This window comes from Phascolarctos cinereus, unplaced genomic scaffold (genome assembly GCF_003287225.1).
Source record: "Phascolarctos cinereus isolate Bilbo 61053 unplaced genomic scaffold, phaCin_HiC Scaffold_3;HRSCAF=262, whole genome shotgun sequence".
Classification (NCBI taxonomy): domain Eukaryota; kingdom Metazoa; phylum Chordata; class Mammalia; order Diprotodontia; family Phascolarctidae; genus Phascolarctos; species Phascolarctos cinereus.
In genome coordinates, this window is record NW_027555736.1 from 124814075 (window position 1) to 124839317 (window position 25243).

Here is a 25243-nt window from a genome sequence, read left to right on the forward strand (position 1 = left end):
AGACTCCAGCTCCGGCCTCCTATCCACAATATCAAAAGGCCTTTCCTAAAGTTCCTTTTTGTCTAGTCCCTCTAGGACAATATTATTCCCTTTCTAACCTGATCTGAACCTCAGATTTTAAAGAATCCTTATGTAGGCTGAAATCTCTAAAACCCTGGTAACCATTAACATGCTAGATGCACCCTTTGAGTTTTCACTACAAATGCCTTAACCTTCTCTATAATGCTCTAATGTTATAGATTTGCAAACCAGATGATAGGTTTCCATTCTGGTACTTACAGATGGGAAGAGACCTTGAACCTTGAATTATGATTAAGAAGAGCAAAAATGATGTAGTGAAAAGAAAACCATACTTGGAATCAAGAGACCAAGGTTTGAGCTTATTTACTACTATATGTTAAGGGTAAGAGTGCACGGCCTGGGAATTAATTTCAAAGACATCAGTTGGCCAGAGTCACTATCTACCATATTACATTGGCATCAGACCCTCATTCCTACTTTGTCTCCTCCTTTCCCCTTCAAATGCACTGTACCCAAGCTTCCTGCTTAGAATGTAAATAAACTGAGTGACCCTGGGCAAGGTGTTTTAGGGGTGCTGGAAAAATCATTTCACATTTCTATTTCCTCATCGGAAAAATGGGGATATTAAAACACTACCTGTTCCACAAAGTTGTTGTGAGCAAAGACTTTTGCAAAGTTGTGAAATAAGGAGATTGGATTAGATGCTCCCTAAGGTTGCTACCAATTCTAAAATCCTGTGATCCTCTGTTTTCCCGACTGGGCTCCTCTTTATACCCTTAACAGTTCAAGACCATGACACTTGTTGTAGTAAAAGGCTTTTACCTCTGGGCTTGTGTGCATTTTTTTTCCAGTGAAAAGCAAGTCTTCTTTACCTTTCAAGGATGTGCCTAGAAAAATATTTAGGTCTGACAGAGGAAATGTCTTGCTATGGTGAAAAAAAAAATATTTTGCATCTATATACCTCTTTCCTCCCTCAGAGCTCGAAGCATTTTACAAGCATTATACACATTTATCCTCATAGCTCCCCTATGAGAAAGAGCTAGGAAGTACGTTCTGAATAAACATTTTATTAGATTATTTAAAAGATAACCACAGAGCTGTATATTTATATACATATATTCAGGTTCTGTTTTCTAAAATGAGGACAGGAGAAAATGAAAACTGCAGCTGGCAATCTGGCCTGAATCCCAAGCCATTTCAGGATTGTTTCCACGCTGCTCAGTGGCAGACCCTGTGCTGGAGCCAGACTGGCAAACTGGGTAGGAGAATATTGTCTGACAGGACCTTCATGTGTGGCTCTTTCCATCTGAGATAGAAGTCCTCTTTAGGGGCCTTCTCTGACCAGACAGATTTCTCTTCTTTTAGCTCAGTTCTGAAAAGAATCAAAGTTAAAACATAGTCAGGGCTCCACTTGGTAGTGCAGTTGCATTTGGAGTCAAAAGACCTGGGTTCATATCCACTTGCTACCAGTGTGATCTTGGGGAATCATTTAACCTCTGTGGACTCTAGGTTTTCTCAATTGGAAAACGAGGGGTTTGGAGTAGATGACCTCTAAGATCTGTTTCATCTACAAATCTACAAATCCTGCTAGCTAAGCCAACAAAGAATGAGCAAATGAATAAAAAGCAGACAATCAGCAAAGAAGAGATTGGCAGCTAGGTGGCACAGTGGATAATATATCCACTAACACCAGCTGGATCTGGAGTCAGGAAAAGCTGAGTTCAAAACCAGCCTCAGACGCTTGTTAACTTTGAAACCCTGTTTGCCTTGGTTTCCTCAGCTGCAAAATGGAGATAACAATAGCCCCTACCTCCCATGGTTGTTGTGAGGATCAAATGAGATAACATTTGTAAAGTACTTGGCACTGTTCCTGGCACTTAGCAAGTGCTATATAAATTCCAGCCATTGTTATATTTGACTCTGTATAAAGCTTGTAGGGTGATAAAAGAGAAAGAGAAATATAGTGCAATATACTAGGTTTCTAAGGGAATATACGCTGCCTATGGTTTTTACCATCATGCCTTAAAACCTGTTCATTACTCTTAAGCTGCATAGTATTCTGGATTTCAGACTGAGATTGGTCCACTCCTGGATGCCTGGCCTTGAGTCTACATAGAATATTTCTGCATTTGTTATCTTTCTGACAGCTGAACAATTTCCCCACTGCAGGCCAGGAGAGTTGGCAGGATTGAGCCAGCGTTTTGCTCTATCAGAGATCACTGGCTTGGGAATTCAACAAAACAGTCTAAGGTCCTGTTAACCCAGCTGTGAGCCTTTTGGGAGATAGCCGGGACATGTTGCAGGAAGGGATACTAAGAGTGTGTATATGTAGAGTACATTTAGATACATATGCAGTAAGAAAAGATATTCAATAAAAGTACCATGACAATCATACAACACATTTGTTGGATGTGGAGAGCTGATAATGGACCTTTTCCAAGGTATTAAGAAGATTACTCTAACTGAGCATGTGATATGACTGGCTTCTGAGAAAGAAGAGGCATCGTGCTCAGGCCCCAGCCCTAGGCTGCACTTGACTCCTTATGTAAAAATGCCAAATGCTGAGTAGAGACAGTGTCCTTGGTACTTATGCCGAGAACTGACTGGGAATCACCCCATGAACCTGGCATGACACTTTTTTTCCCCGATACTTTCCTATACATATTTGTAGAAAGAAACTGAAGAATGTTCACTGTTTCAGGGGAATGTGGGGGTGTTTCAATCTCTCACCCTGTTCCCCAGAAAATAAAATATAGAGTCGAGGAAAGTATAACAAATAGGTATTAGTCAGTCTTCCAAGGATAGAGAGAAAGGTGGAGTCTTATGTGGGATGAGGAGCCAAAGGGCAGTAAGTCTCTGTATGATTCAGCCATCAAGATCACACTACAGAAGACTGGGGAACAAAAGGCCATCCCTGCTACTCAGAGGCTTACCCAGAAGTTCATGACTACTGTATTTCAATGACTAAGTCATTGAAACTTTCATAGAAAGAGGACAGCAACAGATAATGGCAGACCTCCCCAGTGTCCTCCAGTAGGAAATTACAAGGCTAGGCCAGTCAATTCTAGAAATTTGAATTAACAACATGAAGAGGAAGGCCATGCCTTCTAGTGTCTCTCCGGATTAGGTTGCTTGTTGGATCCTAACACAGGGCAACCTATTAATGCATTTATCCAGTCAGCAAGGAATGTTCATTGATTTGCACACATTTGCAACTGCACCTAGTAGGCATGGTGCTAAATGCTGAATGAGATAGATAGATAGATAGATAGATAGATAGATAGATAGATAGATAGATAGATAGATAGATAGATGATAGAGATAGACATGTACATAATATATAATATATACATACACATATATACATATATCTATCTATATTTATATGTATGTGTATATATATGTATATATATATATACACATATATAATATCTATCTACCTTACATAACCCCTGCCCTCAAGAACTTTATATTCTGTTTGGGAAATAAAGGTATGAACATGAAATACTGCAGTGCTTGGCAATATCCAATGATAGAGACAATAAGTTCTATAAAAAGTCAGGAAGGGAGTAGATCATTTAAGTAGTTGAAGAAAGACCTTGTTGGAGAGGTGAGACTTAAGTTGGGCCTCAAAGGATGAGCAGGATTCAGATAAGTGGAGAGAAAAGGGAAAATAGTTTTGATATAAATGGAGACAAATGCCAACCTAGCAAAAGGTTTCTTTACAGAAAGGAATTTGGCAAATATGGTGGGATTCTACCTTTATTGGCATCTTCTTATCTTCGGACATCATTATATGGAAGGCTGAGAAACTTGAGCTTTGTATGGTGACCAATGAGGTGCCACTGGAGGTTTACAATGAAACAGGCCATTGGATCCAAGGATTTAGAGCTATAGGAAACCTTAAGGACCAAGCCATTCTTTCTAGAAATGAGGACAACAGGGCTGGGCTGGCAAAAGTGATGTGCACATGGTCACAAAGGGAGTGGAGACAGGAATCCAAATTCTAATCCAAGCCGTCTGATTCCAAATCCAGTGCACTTCCTACTAAAATGTTGATTTTTAAAAGATAAGTTGCCTCATCTCTCTCCTCTCCAATCCATCTTCAATCTATCTATCAAAGGGCTATTCCTAAAGTGCCACTTGGAACATATGACTCCCCTGCTTAATAAGCTTCAGTATCCCCTTGGATCAAATGGAAACTCCTTTGTTTGGATTTTCAAGAACTTAAAAACCAGGCTCCAAACTAGATTGTCAGGATTATTTTTCTTTACCCCTCCTCAGTGCTCATGTAACTAGATCTTTCTTGTTCCTATCTCCATTCTTTCCATAGGGTCCCCCCTATAGTACATCCCTTCTTTACTTCTGCCTCATATAACTCCTTGCTTTTTTTCAAAGGTCAGCACAAGGGCTACTTCCTTTCCTGACCTCCCAGCTGCTAGTGCCTCTCTCCCAAAATTATCTTATATCTATTTGGCATATATTTTACATATACTTATGGGAATACATTAAAGCTCTTTGAGGGCAGGGGTCTATTTCATTTTTATCTTTATATCTCTAGCACCTAGTACATTGACTAACATAGTAGGAGCTTAATATATAATTATTGATTTATTGATTAATTAGAAATGCTTAATAATGGTATCAAACTCAAATGGGAGGATCCTTATCGGCCAAATATTGACTGAGAAAACCAGAAATTAACATTATCTATATTGTATTATACTTTTATTTATTTTGTTAAGCATTTCCCAATTACATTTTAATTTGGTTCTGGTGCACTCTGAAGTTTTACGGATGCATGTGAGATAATGGAGATGAAGATTACGGTAGTAGCAATGAGAATGAAAAGAAAAGAACAGATGAGGAGATGTTTCCGTACAGCCACAGAACTTGAGAATTAACAGGGAACTTGGGGATTATCCAGGTTGGTTGTCTTTAACTGTATGAATGCGTATATGTGTGTATGTACGTATGTATGTATGTATGTATGTATGTATGTATGTATGTATGCATCCATCCATCCATCTATCTTTCTATCTCTATAATATTTTGAGTGACTCTTCTGTTCTTCATTGGAAGCCTTTGATTGTGAGTGTGGGAGTGGGTTGCTGATGGACTAGTGGTAGGCAAATGTTCTGTAGGGAGAGCACAATCAAGTCAGATGAACTAAAGGCAACCAATACTTACTAAGCTCTTACTTTATTATACAAAGACCATATCAATTGAATAGATGAGTAAATAGCAGAAAAACCACAAAGGCCACCCAAGAGGAGATCAGATAGAAAGGGAACTGAATTCCAAGGCCATGGAGGAAAGGGGGAAGGGTAACAATCAGGTAAAGAGAAAAGAGAAAGATAGGAACATAGACCACCATCTATGAGACCATTCCCCCTGCATCTATTTTTTAAATGTTACCTAATGGGATGGAGCTGATAGAAATAAGCAGCTGGCAAAGACACAGCATACAGCAATGGAGAATCTGCAGTAGCAGATCCTGGCATAATCCCAGGTTGGAGATGAGGCTGTCATAAACATGTAGGTTCACATGGGAGTAGAATAATGTCACACTCTCACCAAGTGATGAAGAAAAGGTTCTTTCTTCTCTGAGTCTTCAAGGAATAAATGGTTGTATCCTCCAGAGCCAAATATCATCAGGATAAAATAAAATGTCAGTAGAATAAAGTGGTTTTTAAAAAATACAACTGTATTCCTATAGAGGCAATTTTTTTCCCAGTCTTCCTACAACTGAGTGGATTTGGCTTTACTATAACATAAGAATTAAGGATCTTACTTAACTGCCCATTCATTAAAACAGACCTCCCTCCTCTGATTAAAGGAGAGGAGTTCAGGTGGCATTAGTGGCCTATACTGTGAGATGTGGTAACTAAATTGGTTGGTTTTGCTTAGATCAGGGGTGGGGAACCTGCAGCCTTGAGGCCACATATGGCCCTCTAGGTCCTCAAGCGCAGCCCTTTTACTAAATCCAAACTTCACAGAACAAAGGATCCTCTGTTGTCCACTTGAGGACCTAGAGGGTCACATGTGGCCTCAAGACCACAGGTTCCCTACCCCTGGCTTAAATATTTGTCTTTGTTGCAAGCAAGGGTTCAAGTGGGAGTGATGGCATAATGGAGAATGACAACGGCATAAAAAAGAAGAAGAAAATAATAAAACTTTAACTTAGAAATTCATCATTAACACATAAATTTAATGCAACAACAACTACTACTACCAATAAGTGAATTTGAAGTACTTGGACTATTATCTAACTTGACCATGTTTCTCTTCTCTACCCCTGCCACTTAGGCAGAGCTGCTACAGAAATACAAGTAGCAATAAAGACTGAAGAGGAGAAACAGGGCCTGAAAAGTTTATAATTGAAATAGCAGTTCCTGAATACTGGAGGATGAGATGAGCTATATTTGTAATAGTTACAAGTTCCTGGGTGCAATGTCTTGCGTAACAGAAAGTATGATCATTGTGGTCTTCCAGATATAGTCTGTGGGCCAATCTAAGCATAAAAGCTTATCTTTCATTTCAATGACAGCCATTGAAACTTTGCCTAGTTGTGGTGCCTACTGATGATGATTCAGGCTTCCAAAGTGCCTCTCACTCAGATCAGGACAGAGTCAACGCAGGACTCTGTACCCAAGAGCCCCAGGAAGAACAATTCTGACCCTATTCCAACCAGGCTGCCAACCTCACTTCCAGCCTGCTCTCACTTCATAGAGGGAAGGATCAAAGATGACTTTTTGATTTTGAGTGTCTAGTTCTCTCTTCCAAACCTTTCCCTGTCAAACCACCATCCAGGTAAACAACCACATCAGCAAAAGAGCCCTGCCGTCCTTGACCACAAACCATACTTGCCACCATTTTGGCAAGGCAGACACCTTAGCCAAAGCAGCAAGGCACCCTAAGGGAAAGAGAGGAAGGCATGTGGGCCAAGTTGTACAAACGCCCACCTCCTCAAAGACATTAATCCTAAGACTTAGGTCCAGGACTCCACCCTCAGGAGCCCAGGGAGAATTAGTACTTGCAGGCCTCCAATCCTTTCTAGAAGCCATCATCTAGCAAAGCAACACTGGAGATACAATCTGTCAACCTCCTCTGTAGGTGCTATAGCCCTGCATCCTTAGCAGCAATAGCTATGGAAGACCTAGAAAAAATAGTTCTTACTACCAATGTCTTTGGCATTGTCAGATGGTTCAACATACATCAGTCAGTTACTCAAGGAGTTCAGTCTAGTGGGGGAGACAACATGCAAACTAGATCTGTATAGGATGGTTTAGAAATAATCAACAGAGGGTAGGCACTAGAATTAAGGGTGATTGGTAAAGGTGTTTTGTAGGAGAGGGGATTCTAGCTAGGATCTGAAGGAAGCCAGGAGGTAGAGATGAGGAAGGAGAGCATTTCAAGCATGGGGGACAGCCAGTGAAAATGCTTAATGTCAGGGGATGGAGTATCTTGTTTGATGAATAGCAAGGAGACAATGGGATACATGGAGGGTGAGATGTAAGGTATAAGAATGAACAGGTAGGTGGGTGGACAAGTTATAAAGGGCATTGAATTCCAAACAGAGGATTTTACATTTGATCCTGGGGATGATAAGGAGTCCACTGGAATTTACCAAGTCCCAGAATAAGATGGTCAGACCTATACTTCAGGAAGATCACTTTAACAGTTGAGTGGTAGATGGACTGGAGTGGGGAGAGATTTGTGGCAGTGAGACCAGCCAGCAGGGTATTGTAGTAGCCCAGATGTAAAGCAAGGGGAGCCCTTACCAGGGCAGTAGCCATGTTAGAAGAGAGAAGGGGACATATGTGGGAGATGTTACAAAGATGATTTTATAAATGGAAATGACACTAAGGATCCATTCCCTTATGCCTTGCCACAAGCCTATCTTTCCATCCCACTTGTAGTTGAAACCTCTCTGTGTTGTCGCATCCTATTAGAAGGTAAGCAACTTGAGGGCAGGGACTGTCTTCTTTTTCTATTTGTATCCATAGCACTTAGCACCTTGTTTTGCACATGGCAAGCACTTAAGAAATACTTTCTCATTCACTCATTTTTATTTACATATTTTCTTCCAAGTCCCATCCATCTTCTTAGGAATGACTCTTCATTAAGCTCTTGATGTTGCCATCTTTCTTTCCCTATAACATATTACATCTTATCTTGGTATCACTATGTAAAGGAGAAATGAATTCAGTGCATCCAAGCCATAGTAACTATAAGATACCCTATGTGGAAGGATCCTCTGTTCAGTGGCATGTATTGTCTGGCTTTGAGGGAGTTGGGGGGAGATTTATACTCTGGTAAGTGATATACCATAGCTTCTGAACATATGACCACTGTGGTCTTTTAGATAGTTTGTGGGCTAATCTAAAATATAAACATTGGATTGCAATTGCTATGAAGGAACACTAAGAATGCTCACAGAAAACACTGGGAGAAAATAAAAGAGAGAAAAGAGAGGAACAGATATTTCCTTGGAGTGGTTTTTTACTGATATAAAATTACTGATTGTGTCATAAAAGTACTAGGCGGATAACTTGGCCTCCCCCACTGCTGCCAGTTTAAATAGGGAGCCATATGCTTGTATCCTAAGGGACTGAGTGTGGTAGGTCATCCAAGCAGCACTGCATGGCTGTGAATCATAGAATATCACAGTTTCTGAAGAATTAAAGTTGAGGTTCACGCAAAGGTCAATGATGAGGCATATGGTAGACATGAGAAGGCTGTAACACATTACAAACAAGACATTGGAGGAGAGAAGAGGCATAAAAGATGACATCAAAGAAATGTGTGTCCAGAAAAAGAATTGGTCATGTTGCAAGATGGACAGTCCAAGTGCTCCCTTGGCATCTATTCATGTTCAGAGAAGTAGAAGAAGGCCCCCTAGCAATTAGTGAGACTTCCTATTCATGGGAAGACAAGGATGAAAATCAACCAAGAAGGGTAGGCATGATTGAAATGTTATCTAACTTATTAGGGGGAATAGCCATGAGGTCACATGTCCATCAAAATATCAAAGTATCAAAGAAATCTTGAAGTAGTTCTTAGACTAAAAGGTTTAAGGACCCCCATGACCGATTTAATCCTACCACTGGGTAGAGGGAAGGATGAGCATAAGGAATTCTTGCATGAGGACACTTTTTGACCCAGTGCTGGGTGGCACTTTTTCTGCAATTTATGGTTTTTAGAGAATTTCCTAGAGCTTTGAGAGGTTAAGCCATTTGTTTAGAGTCATAATACAGCCAGTTAGCATCAAAAACAGTTCTTTAACCAGGGGTGTGATGATACATACTAAGCCAGCTCTCTGAAGCACTTATACATTTTAAAATTGAGTCTGCATCTTTAACATTTTCTCCATCACTTTCCTAAGTTTAGACAACCAACAACAAAATAATAAATCAAGCCTTGATTGTAGTATTTGCTGAGGTGTCAATGCTCACACTAAAAGTTTAACAGTTGGCTCTTAGACATTGGAAACCTGGCTCCAGCACACCCCTGAAAAACAAGTTTTCTTAGCTCTGATCCCAGCTCTTTCTCCACTATTTCCATGTTGCCCATCAATCCTCCCTCTGACAAGATGAATTTGACTAAAAGAAACCTGTGTGCATCAGTGTTTGAAATTCAGATGCTAGAAGCCATAAGCATCCTTAAATGTTTACTATTATACACACACAATTGTTCTATGTTGGACTGGTCCTCACCTACTCTCTGCTTGTTTCTTTTTTCTGATTCCACCAAGGCTTTTGTACAGTATGATAGTATGGAATTTTTGGATTAATATGAATTAAAATCTATGCACTTGTCGGCATGTATTAGCCAAAGGTTTGTGTCTAGGGGCTTTAGATACATGAATCCATTTGTATAACTTGGACCTTTTCTTACTTAGAAGAAATGAAAATGAAGGAAAGTAAAGAGGCTGCTGAATGTTCACTTAATAGTTACTGATTCACAGCTATAAATGGCTAGAATTAATGATGCTTTCTCAAACCAAATGTGAGGCTAAGTGATCACTTTCACCTCCGTACTCATGAGGAAAACTCTTAGTCTTTGTGGCTGTTTTACACTAACCTGCAGGCTAAGGGATCTATCTCTTGGTAGAAGGAATTATTAAACAGACTTTTATGACAACCAGCCAACATAGCATTACTAAATCAGACTCCCAGTACCCCCCTCAAGAAGATCAGCTGAGGCTGAGAAAGAATCATGGCTTAGTGGCCTTGTTCTAGAATTTGGAATTAAAAAACACCAAGAATTTAATTATCAACTCATTTCCTGAATGATCATGCAGCCTTAGAAAAAGTAAGTCACATTTTTTGACTTATGATCCATTTCAGGAAAGTGTCAGTGGAGAAGAAATGCTAGCCAGTTTTGGGAATTATGAAGCCCTGTGTGGAATTATGCATCAGGTCCCACCCTGGGCTGTCCACTACACTGTTTTCACTGAGTGTAATAAGAGAGATGTCAAAGGAAATGAGGTCAATTAAAGATTAAAGAAGGCACATCTTGAGGCAGTGCTGTCCATTTTGATGCCAGTATGAATAGGGTAGGTTGACGGACGGGAGAGGTTTTGGTGTGTGAGGAAGAGAAATTATACTGCAGAGGCATGAGAAAGTAGATTCTAGAATCTAAGGAAAGGAAAGAGGGGGTGTTCAGATTGTTAGAGTCACAAAAGTTGTTAGGAGTCATCTTGACCAGGCTCCTCCTTTTACAGATAAGGAAGTAGACATAGAGATGTAAAGAAACCTTGCCCAGGGTCACACAACTAAGTGAGAGAGCTGAGAGTTCAACTCAAATCTCCTGACTCCAAGCCAAGTGCATCTTCCATTAAATACTACACTACTTCCTGCACTTGGAGGAATATTTTCAAGTGTTCCATTGGGATACTCTTTAAAACCATGTTTTCTGCTCCTGTTTAAATCATACTATCTGCCGCTGAAGAGAAATTTTGTCAGAACTTCAGTAAATAGGATGTATTCAGAAGATAACATTTGGATTAAGAGAAAAAAAAAAGAAATCCTTCTCTAGTGAGTTTCTTCAATGCATTTTTCACTTGCAAGTACACAAGGAATGCATTCCCTTCTTTCTCATTGTTCAATTGTTCAATCATATCCAACTCTTTGTAATCCAATGGATTGTACTGTCCATAGGGTTTTCTAGACAAAGATACTGGAGTGGTTTGCCATTTCCTTTTCCAGTGGATTAAAGCAAACAAAGTAAGTGACTTGTCCAGGGTCACACAGCTAGTAAGTATCTGAGGTCACATTTGAACTCAGGTTTTCCTGACTCTAGGCCCAGCACTCTATCCACTGAGCCACCTAACTGCTTCCTCTCACCCTAGATAATCTTTAAAAAAAAAATTTCTATATGTGTGAGATCTAAAATATGTATGGCTCCTTTAAGACCTTTTGATAAGAATTAATCCAGTGAGCTATGCCACTTAGTCACTGGCTTTTTAAGAATTATGGCCATGTATCAGTATCTGGCATCCATAAAAGAGAACAAGCTTTTTGTGAAACATGTGGTCTGCTGAAGGAAAGCCAACAATCTTTGGAGTTTTTAATTACCCAAACCATCAAACCATCTCAAACCTGCTACAGAGTCCAAAAGAAGAATGAATGATTAGAACATCAATTCAAAATGTAAACATCTGTTTATATTCAGAGCTCACAGTGTGGGTATGTGAGTTTCATTCCCCCCCCCCCCCGGAAAAGACTTTCAGTCCCTATTATAGAAATCGGACATGTTGTAGATTTTGTTCATTCAAGTGGATTCAGCATTTGCATGTAGTTTTACATTTTTTAAAAATGAAGAATGGCTTATTGGGAGCACTAATATCTTATAGTCATATAGTATTATATGTGACAACTCTTTGAACATTCCAAAGTGTTCTGAACCAGGTAATCATTTGATACTCACTGCAACTCTGCAAAGTCAATAGAGTGAATATTAGAGAATTATGATAGGGCCAGACACAGGGTCATAGAACTAGTGCTGGGAAGAACCTCAGACATCATCTAACTTTCTCATTTAAAAGATAAGAAATTTGAGGACCTTGGAAATTAAATAACTTACAAAGGTCAATTGGTTAGTCAATAAACAAATATTTAAGCATCTACAATGTGCCAGGCACTGTGCTAATATCACACAGGTAGTAAATTTATGGGATTAAAATATTATAGATCAAGAACTAGAGAGGTAGCTAGGTGGCACAATGGAAAGAGCACCAGCCCCGAATTCAGGAGGACCTGAGTTCAAATCCAACCACAGACACATAACAGTTACTAGCTGTGTGGCTCTGGGCAAGTTGCTTAATTCCAATTGCCTCAAAAAAAAAAAAACTGGAAGGATTTCAGAGGTTCTTCTAGTCCAATCCTATCATTTTACAAATGAGGGAGGTTATAACTTTTCCCAAGTTCACATAGATAACAAATGTCAGAAGCAGGGTTTGAACTCATGTTTTCTGACTCTAGAAACAGTGTCTCTTCCACTATAGCACTCTTTGTTAGTATATCGATTTTATGAATGAAAAAGATGAGGTTAATTGAGGTTGTGATTTACTCAAGATCACATTCACTTACGTATAAGAAGCAGACTGGAGAGTCCAGGGCTTTTGAATCCCAACTCAATGTGTTTTCCACATTTCAGTATGTTAGATCTATTTCAAAACAAACTTGAGAACAAGCCCAAACCTCATAGGTCTTGAACAAGCCCCAACATAACCCAATATAACCATAATCATGTTATGTTTCTGGGCCTCATTTTCCTCATCTGTGAAATGATGGGGTTGCAATAGACAATCTCCCTTGCACCTCTAGTAGGGTATGATCTTCTGATTTATTATCTATGGACAAAAGTCAGGCAGCAAATCCAGTTGGACATTTGGTAGGTCATGATTTATTTCAATACTTGGGGTGAATTTCCATAGTTCAGAACCATTTTTGCTTTCTCATTTTGTTCCTTTTCACTGTGCACCCAAATCAGGTTGCATTGCCCAATTCCCTGGATTCATCTCCCTTGAAAGAGGGCAGTGACTCAATACTGAAAAGATCAGGGCCCAGGCTGCCAGTGAGAACCACTGCATTCAATATGCAGATGTTTAGCCTCCCTTACAATTCTGTTTCTAATTTAGGAGCTGAGCTAATTTTCCCAAACGCCACTATTCATCCAACTCTGAGAACTCTCCTTTTTTTTTTTTTTTTTGCTTCTTATAAAAATTGTGCTTTTGAAGGGAGAAAGCCTATTGATTCACTAACTTGTTTTATATAACTTGAGAATTTTCCCCAAGGATTCAGAATTTTCTGGCAGGCTTCCCTAATCAAAAAGAGGGACCAAATATTCAATTGACATCTATCCACAATTCATTCCAGTTATCCTTCACCTGTGATTACCCAGTTTGGGTGTACTGAATGCAAGGAGTTAATACCAATAGAATTCGTTCCTCCTACAAGCAAACAAAAGAAGGGGGTGAGGAGAAATTTGCTTTATAAATTATTCAAGTATATTCAAACATAATGCACCTGTTGCATTGTTCAATAGCAAAACCCCTGCTGTGTCTTCTATTTCATGGTTTTTTTTTTACCTGTATTTTGTCTAGATAAGAAGCAATCATTATGATACTGATTATACAGGCCAAGGAAGTGTCATAATCTGACTTCAAAGATAGGGCCGTGCATTTGGGGTCTGCAATAAACAAACTAAGAAGAATTAACACTTCCTTGCATTTTCGAAGGAGCATGCCCGCTGGTGCCCTACACACTTTGTAGCACATGAACTCATTTAATCCTTATAACGTCTTTGTGGAAGATACCAAGACAGAAGATATTGTTCATTATAGAATAAGTATATTGCCTCCTGCTTCCTACCTCTTTCCCTGGGTGGCCATTAGGAACAATGTCCATGAAGCATTCCAATCTCCTTGCAATCAGGCAATGTTCTTTTCAAGGAAGAAAACCTCTACTTTGAGGCTGTTCTAGATGAAGGGCATGAAGGGTTAAATGTCTGGCCTAAAGTCACGCATATATTAAGGTACAGAACCAGAATTATCAACTAGGTCTTCCGTCTCGGAGTCCACTGCCCAATCCCTCCCACGTTTCCCTGAGCCTCTCCTAATTTTTCCTTGTGGGACCAACCCTCTCATTCTGCTCCCCATCTCACTAGGCTAAGAATGTGAGCAGAAAAGACCATGTTTATGCCTTTCTTTGTATCCCCAAAAGCACAGCACTGTATAATGGTCTCATAAATGCATGTTCATCTATTGTCAACTGAGAAAACATGAATCTAACTCAAAGAATCACAGACTTTTTCCCTCCTCCTACTGCACGTTTCCTTTTTTGTTTTGATGTGTTTTATGGTCTATCTAGACTTGGGATTCCAGTAGTATGGGGAATTCCACATAAAGAAATACCATCAACAACTATTCTGCAATTTTTAGTCAGAGTCGAGTGGGGCACTAAGAGGTTCAATAACTTTTCCATGGCCATAGGCAGTGTAGATCAAAGGCAGGGCCTGAATCCAGTTCTTACTGAATTCAGCTGGTGTTCCATTCCTTCAAGCTGACTCTTGCATACTCCCATTGCTGGCAGAGTTGGAGATGGTGGTGGAAGGAGGAAAAAAAGCCTAACTACCCTAATTAAAGGGGAATAAATAAGAGGGAGAAATGCTGAGTTGCTTACTTTCTTTTAGGCCTTCTGTCTGAGTTCTTTGACTTACTACTACCTGGCTTCTCTATGCCTTGGGCATAAGGATACACGGACACATGACTGTCACAACTTTCCAGTTATTTTAGTTGACAAGGGCTGGCAGAATTTGCAGACATGCTGGGCCAAGGTGAAACTGCTCAAGTGGTCAGCAGTTTGAATGAAATTGTTCTTTTCACCCACATCCAGCCCCTCTGAGACTGAATACAGTCACGATAAAAACTCCATTCACTGAAAATTGATCTTGCATTTTTCAGGGTCTCTTCTCTTCAGTGAGAAAACTTCACAGATTTTACACTTCTGGTCCCCAACATCCATACAGTTGCTTGAGAGGCACAGCAAATTAACTTTGGTGTGAGTTTTCCACTGGTACCATGGCAATCCTTCTATAAACACAATCCCAGGAACAACTAATTTCCTGTTTTAACTAGTGCTGAACAAAGGAAGTCAGGTTATTTTTCCCAGGATAAGAAGCAATAAAACTACACAGGGAAAGTAGTAGAAACTATTCTTTCCTTGCCCTGTGGGGTATGAGAGCCAATAATTCAGCCACAAAAACTAACATGACCCTTTCTAGAACAGTAGGTCCTACTGAGACAGTGATGCCAGACAGCTGCTCCTTTCTTGTCAGACACTGGTGTCTATGCAGGTTAAAAATAGATGGACCCAAGACCCACACATATCCAGGAAGTGGCATGCAGAGCCAAGCTTCAGGAAAAGCAGAGCGAGTATTCTACAAAAGTCCCCTCCCATCATAGAATGTAGAATAATTGATTTAGAGCTTAGAGGGGATGTTATAGACCATAAGATCCAGTCCCCTCATTTCACAGACGTGGGAACTGAGGCACAGAGAGGTAAATAGACTTGCCCAGAGCCATACAGTTGTCAAACATTTTAGGCAGGACTTGGTCCCAAGTCATCCTGACTCCAATCCAGTGCCCTATATGCTCCACCCCCCCCCCACAACACTCCCGAGTGAGATCCAAACCAGATTAAAATGTAATTGGAAAATATTTAACAAAATAAATAAAAAATACAGTAAAAAATAATATTATATGTTAAAACTAAGTTAATACATAGCCCACAGGAATCCTTACGTACAGATTAACGACTCCTGTTTCTATTGGAGTTTTACAACATCGTACCACACCAAGCTGCCTCCCTTTTCATCTTGAAATCCAGGTGAGGAAGAGGGAAATTACAACAACAGAAGATCTGGTCTTGATCCAGGCAGCCAGGTGATGCAGTGACTAGGGAGTTGGACCTGGAGTGAAAAAAGACCAGAGTTCAAATCCAGCCTCAGTAACATACTAGTTTTATGACCCTGGGCAAGTCACTTAATCTCAGTCTGCCTTAGTGTCTTCATCTGTATAATGGGTATAATAACAGCACTTACCTCTCAGCATTGTTATGAGAAGCCAATGAGATAGCATTTGTAAAGAGCTTCGCAAACCTGAAAGCAGTATGTGCTATAATCGGGCAGGCTCTGGACCTTGAGGGAATGATTCAGCCTCACAGCTGTGCTTCCTGTCCCACCTGCCAATCCTTCTCTGCCTGGCCCACTTACTCACACCAACACATTGCAGTTGGCAGGCAGCAAACAGCACATTACTTCTACAGATTCAATTAAATATCATGTTTCTCCTTACTCTGTTGAACCATTCACTTAGTAATTCATGCCATCATTCTCCCACTCTCTTTCTCAGGCAGTAAATTCAGTCTGAAGGAGCATTCAGGTTTTTCTTCACTTGAGAATCTGGTTGTTGCTATTTAGTTCAATTGAGTTTCTGACATGTATCTGAATTCCAGAGTCCATGACCAATTAACTGGAATTAACATTGTGTTCAGTGGCTTTAGTCAACAAATCCGTCAACCTTTGAAGATCTTATAAATCCCATTTCCTCTTTCTTTTCTGCATTCAGTTTAGCGGCCTAGGGAAAATGACAACCCCAAGTCAGGAACATTTCCATTTATCCAAATGATAAGCAGGGACACTGGTCATATGAAAGGACTACTTCTATAATTTCTAGGAGGTTCATTTATTCTGGTCCATTTGTTAAAGAATTACTTAACACCATTCAATGAATAGATGAAGGATCCTTGTAAGGAGAGTGATGATCTCAGGGGAGAGTTGTATCACAAGAACATTTAATACTTTGTGACTGTGAGGAGTGTTAGTGGATGAAATATGTGGTCAGAAAATGTGATACTTTCTGGGAAATTCTTTTAAAATAGATTTTTATTGATAACTTTTGTTCTTACATTGCCTACATTTTCCCCTGTATCCCTTTCCTTTCCCTCTCCCAAAGAGCCATCTCTTATTTAAAAAATAAAAAAAGGAAGACAAGAAAAAAATCAGCAAAAACTGATCAATATATTACAAAAGTGATGTTATATGCAACATTCCACACCGATTTCCCAAAAATCTTTAAGAATAAAATAGATTCCTACCTCTAGTTTGGTTGAACTCATGCATTATTAAGAGGCTTCATGACCTCTGATCAATTCATTTTGCTATTCTTTTCTATTAGCTTTAGGGTTGATTTTTATGGGAATCAGTGACCTTCTGCATGCCTCTTGTTCAGGCTTGTATTTTGTTTTATTTTGTTTTTCTGGTTAGGGTTTTATTTCCATAGAATGAAATCCAAATGATAAGGAAGGAAGCTTATATTGGCCAGCATAGATCTAGCCAATGCAAATTTGGTGGGCCATATTGACATTTGCTTACCTGATAATCCTGGGAAATGATTTACAAAACTAAGCTAAGTGTAGTTTTGCCTGGATTGGATCAGCATTTCCCAAACTCTATGAAGAATCCTGGTAATTTCTGACAGTGTGAATAGGAGTTTCATGAAACAGTTTTGATATTACTCGTATTTTCTCCTCAAATTTATCAACTATGAAATTATGTAAGTACCAGAAAGTACTTACATTCAGCATTTTTAGTATTAAAATCAACAATTTCTTTCTGTTTGTTCCCTAATTTCCCTTTTCTGTTGCCCTTCCCTTAATCCCAAAGGTATTCCAAATATAGCCACCACTCTCACTTCTTTGCTCAGGCCAGCCTTTCTGAGGCTGGTCATTATATTCAAATCCGTGGCCAAATCAGTGTGGAAAGTGTCAGGTTAGTTAATTTTTTGAGGTTGTGTTGGAAGAGATATTCCATCTCCTAAATCTGTGCATTCTTAATGTCTCTTATGCATTGCCAGGAATGCTCTCAATCCTCATCTGAATCCTCCTGGCTTCCCTGGCTTTCTTCAAGTCTCAGATAAAATCTCACCTCTGCAAGAAGCCTTTCCCTGTCCTCTCTAATGTTTGTGCCTTCCCTCTGAAATTATCTCCAAATTCCCTATCTATATTTATTTGTGCAGTATTGTTTGCATGTTGTCTCTTCCATTAGACTGTGTGCTCCTTGAGAATAGGTACTGTTTTGCCTTTCTTTGTACACTTAGCCCAATGTCTGCAAAATAGTAGGCACTTAATAAACACTTGTTAACTTGACTTTGACCTCATGCCTGCTAGAAGCCAATCAAGTTATACTCCTGATAAATGTGAAATGAGGAAGGGTGAGAAGTTGAGGATAACACTAAAGTTACAAACTTGGGAGGAAGAATGGTAATACCTTCAAAAAACATGGTGAAGTTTTGAAGTGGGGTGGATATGAGGGAAAAGATAATGAGTTCTGGTTTATACATGTATAGTTTGATGTAGGTAAGTAGTGATGTGAGACTGATGCATAGAGGAGAGAGTAGGACTAAACATATATGTATACATACAAGTAAATACATATACATATGTGTGGGGGGAGAGAATCAATTGACTTCACTATACTTCAGATTTCTCATTTTCTAATTGGTCAAATGAAGATATAAATAGCATCTGCCTCATAGGGTGATTGTAACCATAATAATACCTGTAAAATAACTTAAAACCTTAAAACTCTTTATAAATATTGGCTCTGCTGCTGCTTCTACTACTACTATCATCACCATCACCACCACCAGTACCAACAGTAACAGCAACACCTCTGCTACTACTACTATTACCATCATCACCACCACTACCACCATCACCACCACTACTATTACTACTACGACCACCACTACTACTACTTTCACCATCATTACCACTACCATCACCAATTACTACTACTACTGCCATCCCCATCATCACTACTACCACCACTACTATTACTATTACCACTACTATTACCATCACTACCACCCCTACTACTACTGCCATCGCAATTATCACCAACATCCATACCACCAGCACTACTACTACTACCACCACTACCACCACTACTATTACCATCACCACCACCACCACTACTACTACCACTACTACTACTACTGCTGCTGCTGCTACTACTACTACTACTACTACTACTACTACTACTACTACTACTACTACTACTACTACTACTACTACTACTACATAGTCAATGGAAGAAATATAATGTGATAGGTCTAACTACCAAAGTTAAAGGATAACAGTTTGGAGTACATAGAGTTATGTTTCAAAGCCTATAGTAGGTGGAAATCAGTGTAATAATGAACCTTCGTTTTTGTTTTTGTTTTCATTGTACCTGTGATTTCATTAGTATAGAGAACTCCCAGTGGAAAAACTCCTAACAACACAAATCAACACCTTCCCTGCACCTTAGAGAGCTGCCTGGGGGTGCTGAGACTGTGATTTGCCTCAGGGCACACAGTGAGTTTATGATAGGTCCAGATTCTACCTCAGAGGCCAGCTTTCTATCAACTATCCATAGTAATAAGCCATGTTATAATGGGATAGAGATAGAGATAGAGATAGAGTTGGACTGCACTGCTACTTTGAGTTCATTTTTAACTTCTTATCATTTTACCTTGTGCTTATATCTTTCATGTCCTGCCTTTAAAATTGTATCATGCCATAAAAACTCCTTTTATCCTTATGTACTCACTAAATAAGCTTATCTCATTCTGGGTATATCTAGCACCTTTGTAGATGGTTCCAGTGAATTTTGCACCAAGAAAGAACTTGGTTCTATAACCATAATCATAATCCTTTGACCTTATGAAGCTGTTGCTTCCAGGTGAGCATGACTGTATCCCACTAAAATTTCACCCTCTATTCCAAGTTAATCTGTAATAGACTTCTCTCAAATGATTGAGGTCCCCAAATATTCGGAAATGAGCATAGATTGGAATATCCCACTGATTGTTCAATGTACTTTATTTTTAAATATACTTTAAATTCTTTAAGTTGATTGTGATGTACCTGGAACAACATTTGTTTATTTGAAGGTAAATTGCCAAAAAGAGTTTTTACCTTTCTGAAAATGTAGCTTTAATATTTGTGGCAAAAAGCAAGAAAGTAGGCTTACCAGGCATGTCAGCAATAACATGAAAAACTGCGTTCATGGCAAGCAAAATGAAACAACACTAACCAAAAAGCCTCTCTAGAACTCTGAATATATATAAACATATAACTCCTGAATACGTGTAAAACTTGGATTTTTATAAATAGAGTTATAGTGTGCTTAACTAGTATAACATTTCCAGACCATAAAATTGCTATAATCTTGACCTAACTGTTATCATATATTCTCCAGATGAAGCCATTTATACAAACCAGGTTGATAAATCAAGGCGGGAAATCAGTCTAGTTGTGACAAGAGACTTCCAGCCTGCTGCTGGTAGTGTGCATTGGTAGTCCTTGAAGGCAGTTTTCAGGAACAGGGGCCAGAATTATCAGTAACTCACATCACTTGTCTATCCCCCTAAAAGGAAAAAATGCTCTGTTTAATCAGATGTGGGTCATTCAGACTGATTTATACCAAGTCATCACCATTGACAAGAACTTTTCAGACAATCAAGCAGTTGTTTAAGTTTGTTATCTGGCAGGGACAAAAAGCTGTTTTCTCTTTTGTTTGTTTGTTTTTGCCTTGCTAATCTTTCTTCCTGGGTGGTGTCAGGAAGTCAGCAGTATGTAGTGGTATTCTAGCCAAGCTATTTCCTGGGTTGCCATGAAATTAAGGTCAAGTCTGGCTACCTTACTCTTAAGCAGTGGCTTCAGGCAGAAGGTAAGATAGAAAATTAACATAAATTTCCAAACAGTCTTAGCAAAACAAAACAAAACAAACACAAAAACACAACAACCCTCCTCCCCACCCCCACTCCCAAAAAAACCCCAAGTCCTCCTCAAATATTATCATAAATTTGGAATTATAAGGGATCATAATGTTATCTAGTCATCCATATAAATTTACATGTAACTGAGGCCTAGAGATGTTGAATTAGTTGCCCAAGTTCCCACGGGTGGTAAAGTGATGAGCTGAGATTCAAATCCAGATTCTCTAATGCCAAATTTAGAATTTTTTTTCTCATTATACTACACTACCTTGACCTGAAAAGGCCAGAGTGATTTGTATGTCACAGTACTCTGAATGGTTACCCAGTTAGAAGCATCTAGGATCAGAGAGCTTAGATCACTAGAGTATAAACTGGTATAAATTTATGAGAGCACATGATGGAAAATGCTATGCACATCCAGAGAAAGAATTGATAGAGTCTGAATGCAGATCAATACCTACTATTTTCACTTTATTTTTTTCATGTTTTTTTTCCTTTTGCAAACTATAATTTTTTGCAAACTCTTTCTTCTTAGCAACATGACTAATATGAAAATATGTTTTACAAGATTACACATATATAACCTACATCAAATTGTTTACCATCTATCGGACCAGAGAGGGGTGCAAGAGAGGGAGAAAAATTTGGAACTCAAAATTTTATAAAAAATGAATGTTAAAAATTTTCATTATATGTTATTGGAAAAAAATAAAATAAAATAAAATCTATGAGAGCACATGAGCTATAGCACTGGGCCTAGAGTCAGGAAAACCTGAGTTCAAATCTGGCATCAGACATTTACTAGCTGTGTGACCCTGGGTAAATCACTTAACCGCTATTATGGTTTGTAACTGTTTCCCTCAATTTCCTCAACTGTAAAATGAGGATAATAACAGCACCTACTTCCCAAAGTTGTTGTGAAGATCAAATAAAATAACATTTATAAAACTGTTTAGCACAGTACCTGGTGCATAGGACACAGTATATAAATGCATATTCCTTTCCTCCTTCCCTTTGTGGATCCCTCCACAGTACATTGCACATAGCAAATCTTTCACAAATATTGAAGGAGGGGGGAGGGAAGAAAGGGGGAAGAAAGGAAAAAAGAAAGGAAGGAAGGAAAGAAGAACAAAGGAAGGAAGGGACGAAGGAAGGGACAAAAGAAGGAAGGAAGCTCATAGCTAGAAGGGAATTTTAAAGATCTCCTCCATCACTGTCCTTGTCAACACTGAGTTTTATGTAGCTCGTCAAATTTCCCAAAGTTCTTTATTTATCTCCTAAGGACTGGTGAGGTAGGTGCTATTGATATTATTATCCTCCCTCTTCAGATGAGAAAAGTGAGGCTCAGAGAGGGTAACTGAATTGTTGTGATCATATGGCTAGTGTCTGAGGTGGAAGTTGGATCTCGGTCCTCCTGAGATCAGAAAAATTCAATCAGATAAATTATCTTGATCCACATCTGCCAGATGAGGCAACTAAGACCCAAAGATTTAAGTCATTTTGCCAAGGTCACACAGTAAGTGATGGTGAAGTGAGAAGAACCCAGATCTTCTGTATCGTGCTGTTCTGTCTTGTTGCCAGTTTCATTTTCTAGGCCTAAGGAGGAAATGCCTGTAAGGTATTATATTTCTACATCATTCCTCTGAGGTAATGTATCTTTTTTTCTCAATAGGAAGGGTAGTCTGTTTATACCACCCCTTTGTCTTAAAGCCTTAGCATGTTGAGTCACCATCATGGAAGACATTCTGATAACTAATAATTAGTGCATGCTAGGTGGCAGAGTGGATAAAGTGCTGGGCCTCAAGTAAAAACAAACAAAAAACCTGAGTTCAAATCTAGCCTCAGATACTACCTTTGTGACTCTGGGCAAGTTACTTAACCCTGCTTGCCTCAGTTTCTTCATCTGTAAAGCTGGAGAAGGAAATGGCAAGCCATTCCAATATCTTTACCAACAAAACCCCAAATGGGGTCATGAAAAGTCAGGCATGATTGAAACAATTAAACAACAACAAATTGGTGCATATCAACAATGTATGCTCAAACAGATTCTCTTAGGGGGTATACCAAGTTTAAAACCTTTGGTTCTTCCAGGTAAAGATTGGGATAAGGGATAGGTAGGAAGGAGAGTTTTCAAAAAAAAAAAAATCTTCTCTGCCAGAATTATCTTCAAGGACAAAAACCTCTGAGCTAGCCTTTGAACCAAATTAATGGTATCAATGGTCTGTGAGGGACCATTGACATCATTGAGTCTAATCCTTGTCACTTTATAGAGGAAGAAACTGAGGATTAGAGAGTTAAGTGATTTCTCCAAGGTCAAAGATGTAAGTAGCAGAGTCAAGGTCCTGTGCCTTCAAGGTTAGCATTCTTCACTGCACTACACTCTCTATTACCATTTGTGACCCCATTTTAAGGTTTTGTTGGCAAACATACTGGAGTGGTTTGTCATTTCCTTCTCCAGCTCATTTTACAGATGAGGAACTGAGGCAGAGTTCCGTAACTTGCCCAGGGTCACACAGCTTGTAAGTGTCTGAGGCCAGATTTGAACTCATGAAGATAAGTCTCCCTGATTCCAAGCCCAGTGCTTTATCCACTGTGCCACCTAGCTACTCTTATATTTTACCTTTTATTTAAGAAGAGTAAAAGGAAGGCCTGAATTTAGGACTGGATGGTTGGAAATGCGTTCCTCTATTATTTCCAGCCTCAACATCAAGAGTTTTCCTTGATAACAGTATCTCATCTGTAATGCCTGTTTCCAAGGAGCTAAAAATGTTTAATGCTTTTATAGACATTGTCCTTAAAGCCACCAGGGAAGGAGGTAGGAAGCAGGTGGCATCATCGTTATTTTATTGACGAAGAGACTGAATCTGAGGGTAAGTTATTTTTCAAAGGTCACATGGCAAAATTATAGAAAGAGCTGTTTTAGAAATTGTACCTCCTGACTCTCAGCTATGAGGCCATTTTATTAGTTACTTCCTGTCTGGAAAGTTTGCCAAACTGTCTTCTTGACTTCAGTTTGAATAAATTGATTCTTATGATAACTGTTCATTTAAACAACCCTGCTGGTACAGTAGCTGTTTGAGGGTGACTTGATTTATCAGCATCAATTAACATTTATTGAGCTCTCAATGGGGGTGTCGTACTATGAATACATATCAGGGAATAGGTGTGGGGCTGTAGGCTCTTTTAGAACAGCATGGTAGGTCTTTTATATAGGTACTTTAACAGAAAGTCAATCTGGGTTTTTTTTTTTTAATTGAGGATATTAAAGTATTTCATTTGATCTCTTATATTTGCACCTGACTGTCTGGGTGCAGTTTAAACCTTTGTTTATATGATGTGTTCTATAGAGACTTTTTAGCTTGCTTTTTCTAGTGATCAGCCCTGCCCATAGAACTAGAGTTCCTAACTGGGGGTTATGAAGGGATAGATTTTAAGGGGGGTCCATAAACTTGGAGGGGAAAAAATTACATCTTTATTTTTGCTAATATCTAACTGAAATTTAATATTCTCTTCAATTAATTTAAAATACTTTTCTGAAAAAGGATTCATAGGCCTCATCAAAGGTTTCCTTGACACACAAAAAAAGGGTTAAAAACATCTGCCTAGGAAGGAGAGTCATGTAAATACACTGATCCTGCAAACATTTTTCCTTTATTTCTTCCTCTGTTTTAGCTTGACTCTAATCTAGCTAGTATTTCGAATCTTGGCTCTACTAATATGTGAGTCAGCAAATAATTACAAAATACCCAAAATATGGAAGAAAGAGATATTTTAATACTAATTATGACAGAAGAACTTAAAGTCCAATTGCAGGGTTATAATCCACAAAACAGTTGTTTATAGGAGCCCTAGGCACACTGCTCTGTGGGTTATCCATCCAACTGTATATCGTGATCTGGATGATAGGCACCCTTTATTAAGGTGGTCTTGCCTGAGTAAATTGACTGTTAGGCCAAACTCACATAAATGATTGTTGATTTCATTTGGAGATTCTGCAGTATTCCCAAGCTTGATGTAAACAGCATGCTCTCATCTGCAAAACAAGAGGCCCTCACCAGCACAGTATCTGGCACAAAATAATTGCTTGTTGATTGCTTTATCTATGCATAATCCATCTTTCATTTTACCCCTGCATTGGATAACATTCTCCTTAGTAGTGGCAAGTAACTTTGGTGGGTAAGTATCTTCCTTGCTTACCAGAGGACTATTGAACAAAATGATCTCTCCTGTTGCGTCTTTCAGGGAATCTTCTCAGAATCACAGAATGTAAGATTGGGAAAAGACCTAAAAGAATCTTTTATCCAGTTCATATTCAACTAATAAAACCTTCTATGACAGCTACCACCGAAAGGTTAGACACCTTCTGCTTTAAGACCTCCAGTAAGGTGG

At 39.1% G+C, this 25243-nt stretch overlaps 1 protein-coding gene and 1 long non-coding RNA gene across 4 annotated transcripts in view; one reads left to right on the plus strand and one right to left on the minus strand.

Moving 5' to 3' along the window:
* SLCO3A1 (solute carrier organic anion transporter family member 3A1) overlaps positions 1-25243 on the plus strand; it is a 376694-nt gene that overhangs the window by 113369 nt on the left and 238082 nt on the right. The window lies entirely within an intron of this gene.
* LOC110192986 (uncharacterized) lies at positions 1069-16284 on the minus strand. Its single transcript, XR_013485092.1, has 3 exons — positions 16132-16284; positions 15833-15999; positions 1069-1393 (listed from the first exon to the last, which is right to left on the minus strand). It is a non-coding gene; the product is annotated as an uncharacterized LOC110192986 (long non-coding RNA).